We start from the raw sequence: 10,750 nt of genomic DNA, 5'->3' as shown, positions 1-10,750 counted from the left end.
TTGAATGTGAATGAAAGCTTGTCGGTACGCGAATGATCTTCGGATATTGCACGTATTGACAAGGGAGGTATGTTTATGATAACTGAATTTGTATGTTAGATATATGTATAACATATGAGTATGTATGAATGATAGAAAGAAAGTATATGTATATTACGGGTATGTAAAGACAGTATGTACGAAGATGAAGAAGTAAGGGATCAGACCCTAATAATATATGAGATAGAGAAGAAAGGGATCAGGCCCTAATAATATCTGAGATAGAGAAGTAAAAAGAGACCAGACCCTAATAATATCTGAGATAGACAAGAAAGCGATCAGACCCTAAAATATCTGAGATAGACAAAGGAAAGAGGGATAAGACCCTAATAATATCTGAGATAGACAAGAAAGGGATCAGACCCTAATAATATCTGAGATAGACAAAGGAAAGAGGGACCAGACCCTAATAATATCTGAGATAGAATGGATAGTAATTATATCGTATGAAAGTAATAAAGTATGCATGTATGTATGAAATTATGTAATGAAAGTAAGTTAGTAAAGTAATTATTATGTATCTTCGGATGCATAATTGAAGGTAAGTGTATGTATTATATGATATGTGATTAACTAGAACTCACTCAGCGTAGCTGACTTTTAGTATGCACGCAGGTGAGTAGGATGAGACAGTTGGCTTGAGCGGGGACACATGGCAGAAGAATGAGAGTCTTGCATCTGATGACGCAAGTTGTTTTATGTCAATGTTTTAATGTTGAAAGACAAGAATGTTTTGAGATAAGTTATGAATTATTATTGTAATGTTATGAAAGCTTTATATTCCGCGTAAAGTTTTAATTAACTCTGATATTTAGAACTGTGTTTTTAAGTAAATCCAACACCAAAGTAGGGCTACCGGGAACGGGGCCTTACATTGATGAATCATCACTCAATGACATAATGACAATTACTCCCTCAGAGGTAAGCACGTTAAGAAGAGGAGGATTTAGAATACACGCACCTGTTTGAAAGGTGGCGTCTGAGATTACGGGTTCGGCGCATACCTTGACCGGAAAAAGAAAATATTTCGCGGTCTTCTCAAGGATAGGTGTATCCCTCGCCTTACGAATGCTCTTCATCACATGACCTTTTTCATCAAGCAGAGCATTCAACATAGGACCTAGACCTGAAAAGAGAAACACAAAAATTAGTCGTCTAATCCCTTTCGTAATAATAAAATGAAGATAACTTACGTTCATCCAAGCCAATAAACACGGGCTCCAAATACTGAGATGGCCATAGGCGGCTCATACCAGCCCACACGAGGGCTTCCTCGGGAAATGCCCGCATCTGAGTAGGATTGGAAGCCAAAACGCGAAACCACTCTTGCCCCTCGTGAGCAGCCGGAGTAATATCAGGGAGCGCCTCATTAACCGGACGACGTACCATAGTGTCTGGTACGACATCCTCGGAAATCCAGAAGAACTTGTTCTTCCAATATTTAGAGCCTCCCTCGACTTCTCGACCGATCCTCCTGTCAGTTATCGCCTAGCAGGTGAACCACCCATTACGGTTGACCATTTGGTAAAAAACGACGAATCAGTCAAGACGGGGCACCATTTCGTGAGCCATACACACGAATTCATAGTGACAAATTCGCATGATAGCACGAGGGTGCAGCTGTGATAAATGTATCCCAAAGGCACCCATTATCCTCATAAAAAACTTTGTCACGGGAAAACGGAAGTTTCCGTGGACAAAAGAGTCTGAATAGACAGCCATTTTCCTAGGAGGTGGGAAACTGGATATAGATCCGGCAGAGGGGAATTCCGGTCCCCACTCCGGTGGAATACCATAAGTCTCAATGAGTTTTTGATACTCAGACTGGTCCCATCGAACCTCTATTTCATCTATTTTAGACTGAACACTCGTCATTACAATAATATCTGATGAAAATCAAAGGGTTTCAAGAAAAAACTTGGAAAGTTAATCAGAAGTTTCGAAGATAAAAAAAAGAGATGATAATCAGAATTCAAAGGCGATAAAACTTTGAAAAGAAGTTAACTCCCCTATTTATACCCATCGCAATTAATGTGATGGGATATGAACAGTGGAGAGAGGAAAGGTTACCCAATGGGCAGCCGCCACGTCACGCGGGAAATTCGAAAAAGGGAAAAAGGTGTACAGTCGGGTACAGTGACAGCCATCATACACGTCCTGTCACCTGCCCACGCGCCTGCGAGTGACCAACTTTTCCTTTTTTCATGATTATCCACAACAATAGAAGATATTTTCTACCAACTTGCAAGAATAAAAAAATCCCCAAATACGCATTAAGACCAAAATTTCACCCGCATAAAGTACTTCACGTGGAAGAAACACTGGACTGGGGGACTTATAGAGGTAGGGTACTGAAAAGACCCAAATACCCTTAAATATCACCCGCGGGTCAATCTAAAGTCCCTCATAAGGCACCCACGGGACATATGGGCCACCCGCATAATTGTCCGTGGAAGAAGCACCCTCACAAGACGTGTTGAAGCATCCTTGCACCCTCAGAAGTTATCCGCAAGACGGAATAACTTGTCCGCATAAATGACCCTGAGGTAATGCCCCGGGATAGCTGTCATTAACTAATAACATTCTAGAAGATCTACCAAGATGTTTTCTTGAGCAATACGTGAACTCTCGGCCAATCAGTAGAGAACACCTGGCAAGGCCGTTATAACCGTGCACATGGCCAGGGTTGTATACCACCTTATCGTATGAAGACACGTGTCCAGGTTGTTATGCATGCACATGCAACGTATAAGCTGAGCCTATCATATGAGGATACGTGTCCAGGTGGTTACAAGAGCATCTTCCAAGGGACAGCTGGCCTAATCACCTCCCCACACCCTTCGGCTATAAATATATGTCTTAATCTCCATGAGGTATTCATTCACTCCCACGGTACTATCACTATTTACTTAAGTGCATATCTTCGTCAGAACTGTACTTATTCTCACGCCGGAGGGTGGTTACGGGAAGACCCCCCCTCTTGTCCTTCCCGTAACGAGCTCACGGTGTCTGTTTTGCAGGTTCACGTCACTGGACTTTGGGAATTGAGTTTATATCGTATTGGCAGTTAACCGTATCTTACCCTGTGGACTCATTGGATCTAAGACCTGTTAAGTGGAGTTGATCTGTGTTTCTTCAAGTATTAAAATGAGTTTTAAAAGGGGGGCATCTACGATCAACCTTCGGCGTCAGAATAGTGATATGATACAAAAGAGATTGTAGGAATATGATGAGAGAGCTTAGAAAGAATAGAGGGAATGAGCATGAATAATGTCTTTAGTGGAGTGTCCTAGTTATAGACAGTTTAGAAGCTTTTCCGAGAAAACTGAAATTTCTTAAGTAGAAAAGGCCAGCTCTCCTTTCAGCTCATGCAGATTGTACATATGTCATTTCCGTGTAACATGCACTCAACTTTATTTTGTTTTGTAGTTGCTTTTACTTTATGGTAGGTGTCAGCTTTTGAATAGTTGTGACTTTTTCTGAAGTTACTATAGCATGAGCTTCTTTGTCAACTTAGGAAACTTGTTGGGCAAGCGTCAAACTTCCCATCTAGAAGCTTGTGCTTGCTACTCTTTTACTCCTAAGCTTTCTAGCTTGTGAGATGCTTCTCTATTATTAAGCTTGTGGGTGGGTAAAGATACCCACGTCATCAATCATCAACGATAAAATTAAAAGTATATAGACTATATTGTCAATTCTCATAGAATAACTTGGATTACTAAAAGTTGATTTGAAATGTTTTAGTTATGCTTTAACGTCATTTTGAAATGAGATACATGTTGCAATACTAATTTGTCACTCAGCTTATATTTTTTTTTTTCTCTTAAATTGGTTAAAATGTTGAAACTCAACAATAGACTAAAGAAATGATCTATGAAACCTAACAATTGTTTTATACCTCTCTAACATATGATAAATTAGCCAAAAAAAAAGAGAGCATGTGACATGTTTTACACCCTGATTGGATTACCTCTCCTTTGAGGAAGATTCCACCCTCACTGTTATGGTAAGGTAGATTGGTTGGTCCAGAGTACCTCAAGTTATTGAAGGATGAGTTTTTATGCTTGGGTTACTAGGCATCGATGAGAGGGTTATATTGGGCTCTCCGTTATAGTCAAGCCTTATTCTCACACCCTTAGAGCGTTCTTTTTGGGCGTAATCATTCAACGATTCTCATAACTAGAGAAAGTATGATGCTGGCTCAACACTTTGAGAGGCCTAAAGCTTACAATAAATTTGAGGCCTTTTATGTCGAAGTATAGAAAAAAAGTTAAAGTTGAAATGTTAATTTGAAATCAGTATTAATATACTTAAACGACTCAGTGATATTTTATTATTAAAATTTTCATTAACAAATTATTTAATACTAAGCAAAATAACTTGTAATATGTAAGTTGCATAAGCATTGAACATATTATGTTATTGGATATTCATATAACTTTAAACTTTAAACGTATGTTTCTACATTTCAATATATATTTTATTACAAATTGAGTTCCATTTTAAATACTTGGTTTTTCTGTTTTCCAAATACATATAGAATTTGTTTATAAGAAGTTAATTTAAAAAAAAGTTGCTTTTATATAAGCATATATTAATAACCCGGTCATGACAGTTTATTCAAGTTACGTACATATTTTAAAACTTTTGATAATATTATAATTTAAAAAAAAAAAGAAAAAAAGGTAAACAAGAAAAGTGACCTGTTTTTTTTAATAACCACTACAACCATTCTTGACTAGTAAAAAAGTTAAGTTGCTATCATCAATTATTTTTTTGCTAGCAACTATATTCACCAACAACAAAAACAAGCAAAACCACAACTTATCACTTTCATTTCAAAAGTTTCTTCTCTTCTTTTTACAAAACATAAATAAATGCATTACCAATAGTGTAGTTTACTTAGAAAATAAGTTATAGAAAATTTTAAAAATTGGGGCCTTTAAAACGTGGAGGCCTAAAAATTTTGCTTTACCAACTTCACGTTAGAGCCGACCTGTGAAAGTATCTTCTAACACCCTCATGTGCTACTTCCATGTTTTTCCACATGAAACAACAAGTTGTCCATTGGAGAAGAGTTTACCACCCTTGAAGAAGGTAAGGTGGTGTTTGATACTGAAAATCTTGTAATGATGGTTTAACATGTGGTTCGTCCGTTCTTGGTAAGTTGCAACCTAGACGAACTCCAGGAAACAGTTATATGGTACTTGGAGAAGGACTCTTGCTAAGGGGAGTATCCTCTCTAGCCATTTGAAAAGGTAATACTTACGAACAATAGAGCTGAAACTATCAAAAGATTGCTTTAAGTAGCGCCAACTTCATGGTGAGCGTCACTTGTTGCTACAACAAGGATAGGCTAGTTAATTGTTTGAGGATCTTCTTAGCTCATAGCTTTCTTGATACCTCCTAACAACAACAAAAAATATCTTCTCGCCATCACCCTTCTACAACCCGTCGCAAACTCACGAAACACTAGTTTCATTACTAGGTTTTAATTAACTAAAATAATCCAAGTTGAAGTAACTTTCTTCCGGTTAATAAAAAAAGATTGATCACCAATGAATAAGCAGAAAAGGTTCTTATTTAATTAATATATTTGATCCACCACGACACGCGGGTCTAATCCTAGTTTTAATTATAGTATATAGTAAATAATTGATATCGTAAATTTTTCTTAATTTTATTTTAGTTAAATCCGTTATTTTATTAACGACCGACAAATACTTCTATTATTAAAGCTAGTAAGATGCTAGACACACTCACACAAAAGCATCACCAAAACAATACAAAAGCACACTAACACGCCCTCGTAACCCACCCAACTACAATCGTTACAACCGAAAACAACACTAGTACTCCCACAAAAGCCCACCTTTTGTAGCCTTGTTCCTAATTAAGAGCATGTTTAAATCTTTTAAAACGGCGTTTGCGAAATAATAATTCTAAACTTTTTATAAGAACTAGTTGTGTGCCCGCGCGATGCGGCGGAATATGTACGCAAACATGACTTCGGATGCGTAACCGGTGTTACCGTTTCTGTATGTGTGTGAGTTCACAATAGTACGCGCGTAACTCAAAGATTGTATGCTCGTATTGCGGCATTGGAATCTTAACCAGTGTTAATAAGCACGTCACACAACGATTGTACGCGCGCAATCAGGTGTCGGTGCGCACGTAACTCTACACTGAACTCGTCTTGACCTGCAGCCCGTTCTGCTTGACATTGTTCTAACCCGAAATTTGTTATGTCTTGACCCCGTTCAACCCAAACCCGTTCCGACCCAAACCAAAGTAACCTTTTTTGTATCTACCAATTCCAACCTTAACCTTTTAGACCCATGACCCGAATGGCCGAACCCGCCAATTCATTTGCCGGTCTTTAATGGTAATCACGTAACACGTTAAGTTTTTAAAATGCAAAAAATATAGCAATACCATACTCAAATTAAAGAGAATAAATACTCGTTTTTATGGTATGATTTTTTAGAAAAAATATTAGTGTGTGAAAAAGTTATAAGTATTTAAACGTCGTCGGGGTAGTTGGTTAATAAAAAGGGGTATATATGTAACTATCATATAAATTAACAAAATGTGATTAAAGTTAAAGAACCAATCTTATAATTATCTTTGAATAATATAAAAATCAACCGTAAGATAATTTGGTTTCGCTAAAAGACAAAGTTGTCAAAAGACAAAATTGCCCTTAAAATGTCTTATTTTTATGCATTGTAGTTTGTACTAAAAGCAACAAGTTTGGTACCTCTTAAAAATTAAGAGCTCCCTCACTCATTCTTTATATATAGTATAGATATTTAACTGAAATACTAAAGCCGATACTCTTCAAGATTTTATAACCTGGGCAAAGTTATATTATAAATCCATTGTCGTCCAACGGTTAGGATATCTGGCTTTCACCCAGGAGACCCGGGTTCGATGCCCGGCAATGGAACCTTTTTGCTAATTTTCGGTCAAAACTGCACCATTATCTTTCCAATATTAAATGTTATACCCTTTAGAAATAAAAGTTGCCTTTATGATGCTGTCGTTGCTTATAACAAATGTTTTATATATGAGTTGTACAACATCATTAACGTTTTCAAAATTGTGATCAAACTTCATCACTTTCAACTAGCATAAATGCTACCTTCAAAGAAAAAGAACAACCACCACAATTGCATTCTGTAACAAGAAGATGACATGATATTTAATGTTGGTAATTTTAGTGTTATCGACATGATTAGTGATATTAGATTGACTTGTCGATAAGATTGGTCTTATTAGTTATTAACTGAGTTAGGTGAAGCAGGAGTGCGGGCTCGGTTGTTTCTAATAAGGTATTCGTATATTGTCGGTTTGAGCAGTTGTTATTACTAATATTATTGGGCCAGGCCTGATTATTCTAATGAGTCATAATGGGCCATATATTAATATTGCTTTGTTGAGCCTAATATTAATATAATTGTATTAGGCCTGTTGAATTAATTAACCATGGCCCAGTTGTGTTATCTCGTTGTTGACCAGAGGCAAATTTACAATGTGTATTTGATTTTTAATATTTAATTAAAAATCAGTTTTAAAAGATAACGGTTATACAACCGTTTCCCGACTTTTGTGGAGATTATCTTTAATCATTCAGCTATTATGAGAATATATATACGAACAGAATCATCGAACAAAATACACGAAATACAACATTTAATAGTTTGTTTGTTACGTGATGATGTATTTTTGAACTTTTATTGGTATATGGGTTGGGCCAGATTGATAAACAAACACAACCAAATCGGACGGACCTTAGGTTATGTGTAGTGGAGGGGCAACAGAATGAGGCGGTTTGCGTCATGTGGCGCCCAGTCAGCAAAGGGTATTACATATATGAAGAAACATGGATCTACTCCTCTTGACGGGTCCTAGATCCAATGAGTCTACAAGGTAGGATACGGTTAACTGCCAATACGATATGAACTCAGTTCCCAAAGTCCAGTGACGTGAACCTGCAAAACAGACACCGTGAGCTCGTTACGGGAAGGACAAGAGGGGGGGTCGTCCCGTAACCACCCTCCAGCGTGAGAATCAGTACAATTCTGATGAAGATAATGCACTTAAGCAAATAGTGAGAGTACAGTGGGAGTGAATGAATACCTCATGGAGATTGAGAAAGTATTTATAGCCGAAGGGTGTGGGAAGGTGATTGAGCCAGCTGTCCCTTTGGAAGATGCTCTCGCAACCACCTGGACACGTGTCCTCATACGATAGGTTCAATTTATACGTTGCATGTGCATGTATAACAACCTGGACACGTGTCTTCATAGAATAGGATGGTAGACAACCCTGGTCATGTGCACGGTTATAACGGCCTTGCCAGGTGTCATTTACTGATTGACCGAGAGGTCACGTATTGCTCAAGAAAGCATCTTGGTAGATCTTCTAGAATGTTATTGGTTAATGACAGTTGTCCCGGGGCATTACCTCATGGTCATTTACGCGGACAGGTACTCTGTCTTGCGGATGACTTCTGAGGGCGCCAGGATGCTTCTACATGTCTTGTGAGGGTGCTTCTTCCTCAAATAATTATGCGGGTGGTTCATATGTCCCGCAGGTGCCTTATGAAGGAATTCTGATTGACCCGCGGGTGATACTTAAGGGTATTTGGGTCTTTTCAGTACCATACCTCTATAAGTCCCCCCAGTCCAGTGTTTCTTCCGTGTGAAGTACTTTATGTAGGTGAAATTTTGGACTTAATGCGTATTTGGGGATTTTTTATTCTGCAAGTTGGTGAAAAATATCTTTTGTTGCTGTGGATAATCATGAAAAAGGACAAGTTGACCACTCGCATGCGCGTGTGCAGGTGATGAGACGTGTATGACGACTGTCACTGTACCCGACTGTACAACTTTTTCCCTTTTTCGAATTTCCCGCGTGACGTGGCGACTATCTACTAGGCGATTTTTTCTCTCTCCACTGTTCATATCCCATCGCATTAACTGCGATGGGTATAAATATAGGAGTTTAACTTTCTGTCGAAGTTTAATCGCCTTTGAATTCTGAATATCATCTTGTTCTCTTTTGCTTTCGTATAACCATTCAATATTCCATCAAATCTTACAGTAATGGCGGGCATTCAATCGGAGATAGATGAAGTAGAAGTTCAATGGGATCAATCTGAGTATCAGAGATTGATCGATACGTATGGTATTCCACCGGAGTGGGGACCGTAGTTCCCCTCTGCCGGATCTATAGCCAGTTTTCCTCCTCACGGTAAGATGGTTGTCTACTCTGATTTCTTCGTCTATGGGAATTTCCGTTTTCCCATGACGAAGTTTTTCATGAAAGTTTTGAGTTCATACGGGATCCATTTGTCCCAGTTGCATCCCCGTGCCGTCATGCGAATTCGCCATTTCGAATTCGTGTGTACTGCACGTGAGATGTTACCTTGAATCGACCGGTTTCTGGTTTTCGGTTTTCTACCGTATTGCCAATCGCGATGGTTGGTTCACATGCCAAGGGCTAGCCGATAGGAGTATTGGCTATGGAGTTGAGAAAGGCTCCAAGGACTGCGGAGCAAATTTTTCTGGATATCTGAGGACGTAGTCCCCAAGACTATGGTCTGACGTCCTGTCACTAAAGCCCTCCTGAATGTCACCACGGCTCCTCATGAGGGACAAGAGTGGTTACGCATTCTTGTGTCCGAGCCGACACCGATGCGGGCACTTCCTGAGGAAGCCCTTGTGTGGGCGGGCATGAGCCGTCTATGGCCAACTCCGTATAAGGAGCCCGTTTCTATTGCCTTGGATAATCATGAGTTGTTTTCTTTCTTTCATCTTCTATTTTGGAATTTTAGTGATTGACTCTTTATGTTGTTTTCTATAGGTCCGGGACCCATGTTGAATGCTTTGTTCGATGATAGGGGTTGCGTGCGGAAGAGCATCCGCGATGCGGGTGATAAGCCCGTTCTTGAAAAAACGAAGGGCAATTTCTTGTTTCCCGTGAAGGTGGTGCTGAACCAACTGTTTCAGACGCTACCTTTGAAACATGTGTGTGTGTTCTAAACCCTCCTTCTCTTAATGTGCTTACCTCTGAGGGGGTAATTGTCATTCTGTCGTCGAGTGATGATTCATCAACCTCAGAGGAAGAAAACTCTGATGATTCTTCTGAGGTTTCATCCGTGTCGCACTTGTTGGCAGAATTAGCACAGAAGAGTTCTTCCGAGTCCCCTCAAACTAGCGATGCTGGTGCGGGTGTTGCGGCCACCACAGATGAGCCGGCAACTAAGAAACGACGGATACGTCGTCCCAAGAAGCCGCAATCCAGCCTTGCGGATCGTCTAAAGACGGTGACTGGTACGTGTTTTATTTTCTATTTTTTACTGCTTTGAGACATGACTTGAACGTGATTTTCTTGTGCAGATCCATCTATAGCTGGAGATGATGTGTCTGAACGGTTACCAACCCCGACTCTTGTGGTCGAGAAACAACCATCTCCTCCTCCAGAGAAGGATACGGAAGACAAGCCTTCTACCCCTCCCGTTGAGACGAATGTGGAGGGTTCCAATCATCAACCAGAAATTAACGAGTCTTTTGACTATCTTTTTCAAGCTGGTGGCGGTATCGGCTATGAGGAAAGTAACCCAGCCGTGAATGAGGCAGGTTTTAGGACCCAAGAATCTCCTTTTCGGTCCTCTCCTCATCCTCTTTTCACTTCGTCTCCTCTA

The 10,750-nt window shown here is 39.4% G+C and overlaps 1 non-coding gene across 1 annotated transcript; it reads left to right on the top strand.

Moving 5' to 3' along the window:
• Positions 1-6,916: 6,916 nt before the first annotated feature.
• Positions 6,917-6,988, top strand: TRNAE-UUC (transfer RNA glutamic acid (anticodon UUC)). The gene has a single exon. It is a non-coding gene; the product is annotated as a tRNA-Glu (tRNA).
• The last annotated feature ends 3,762 nt before the right edge of the window (positions 6,989-10,750 follow it).

This window comes from Bidens hawaiensis, unplaced genomic scaffold, assembly GCF_021521415.1.
Source record: "Bidens hawaiensis isolate Kalapana, Puna unplaced genomic scaffold, B.hawaiensis_p1.1 tig00044202_1, whole genome shotgun sequence".
NCBI classification, from domain to species: Eukaryota; Viridiplantae; Streptophyta; class Magnoliopsida; order Asterales; family Asteraceae; genus Bidens; species Bidens hawaiensis.
Note: the sequence above shows the minus strand (reverse complement) of the source record. Positions and strands in the feature narration are given on the sequence as shown.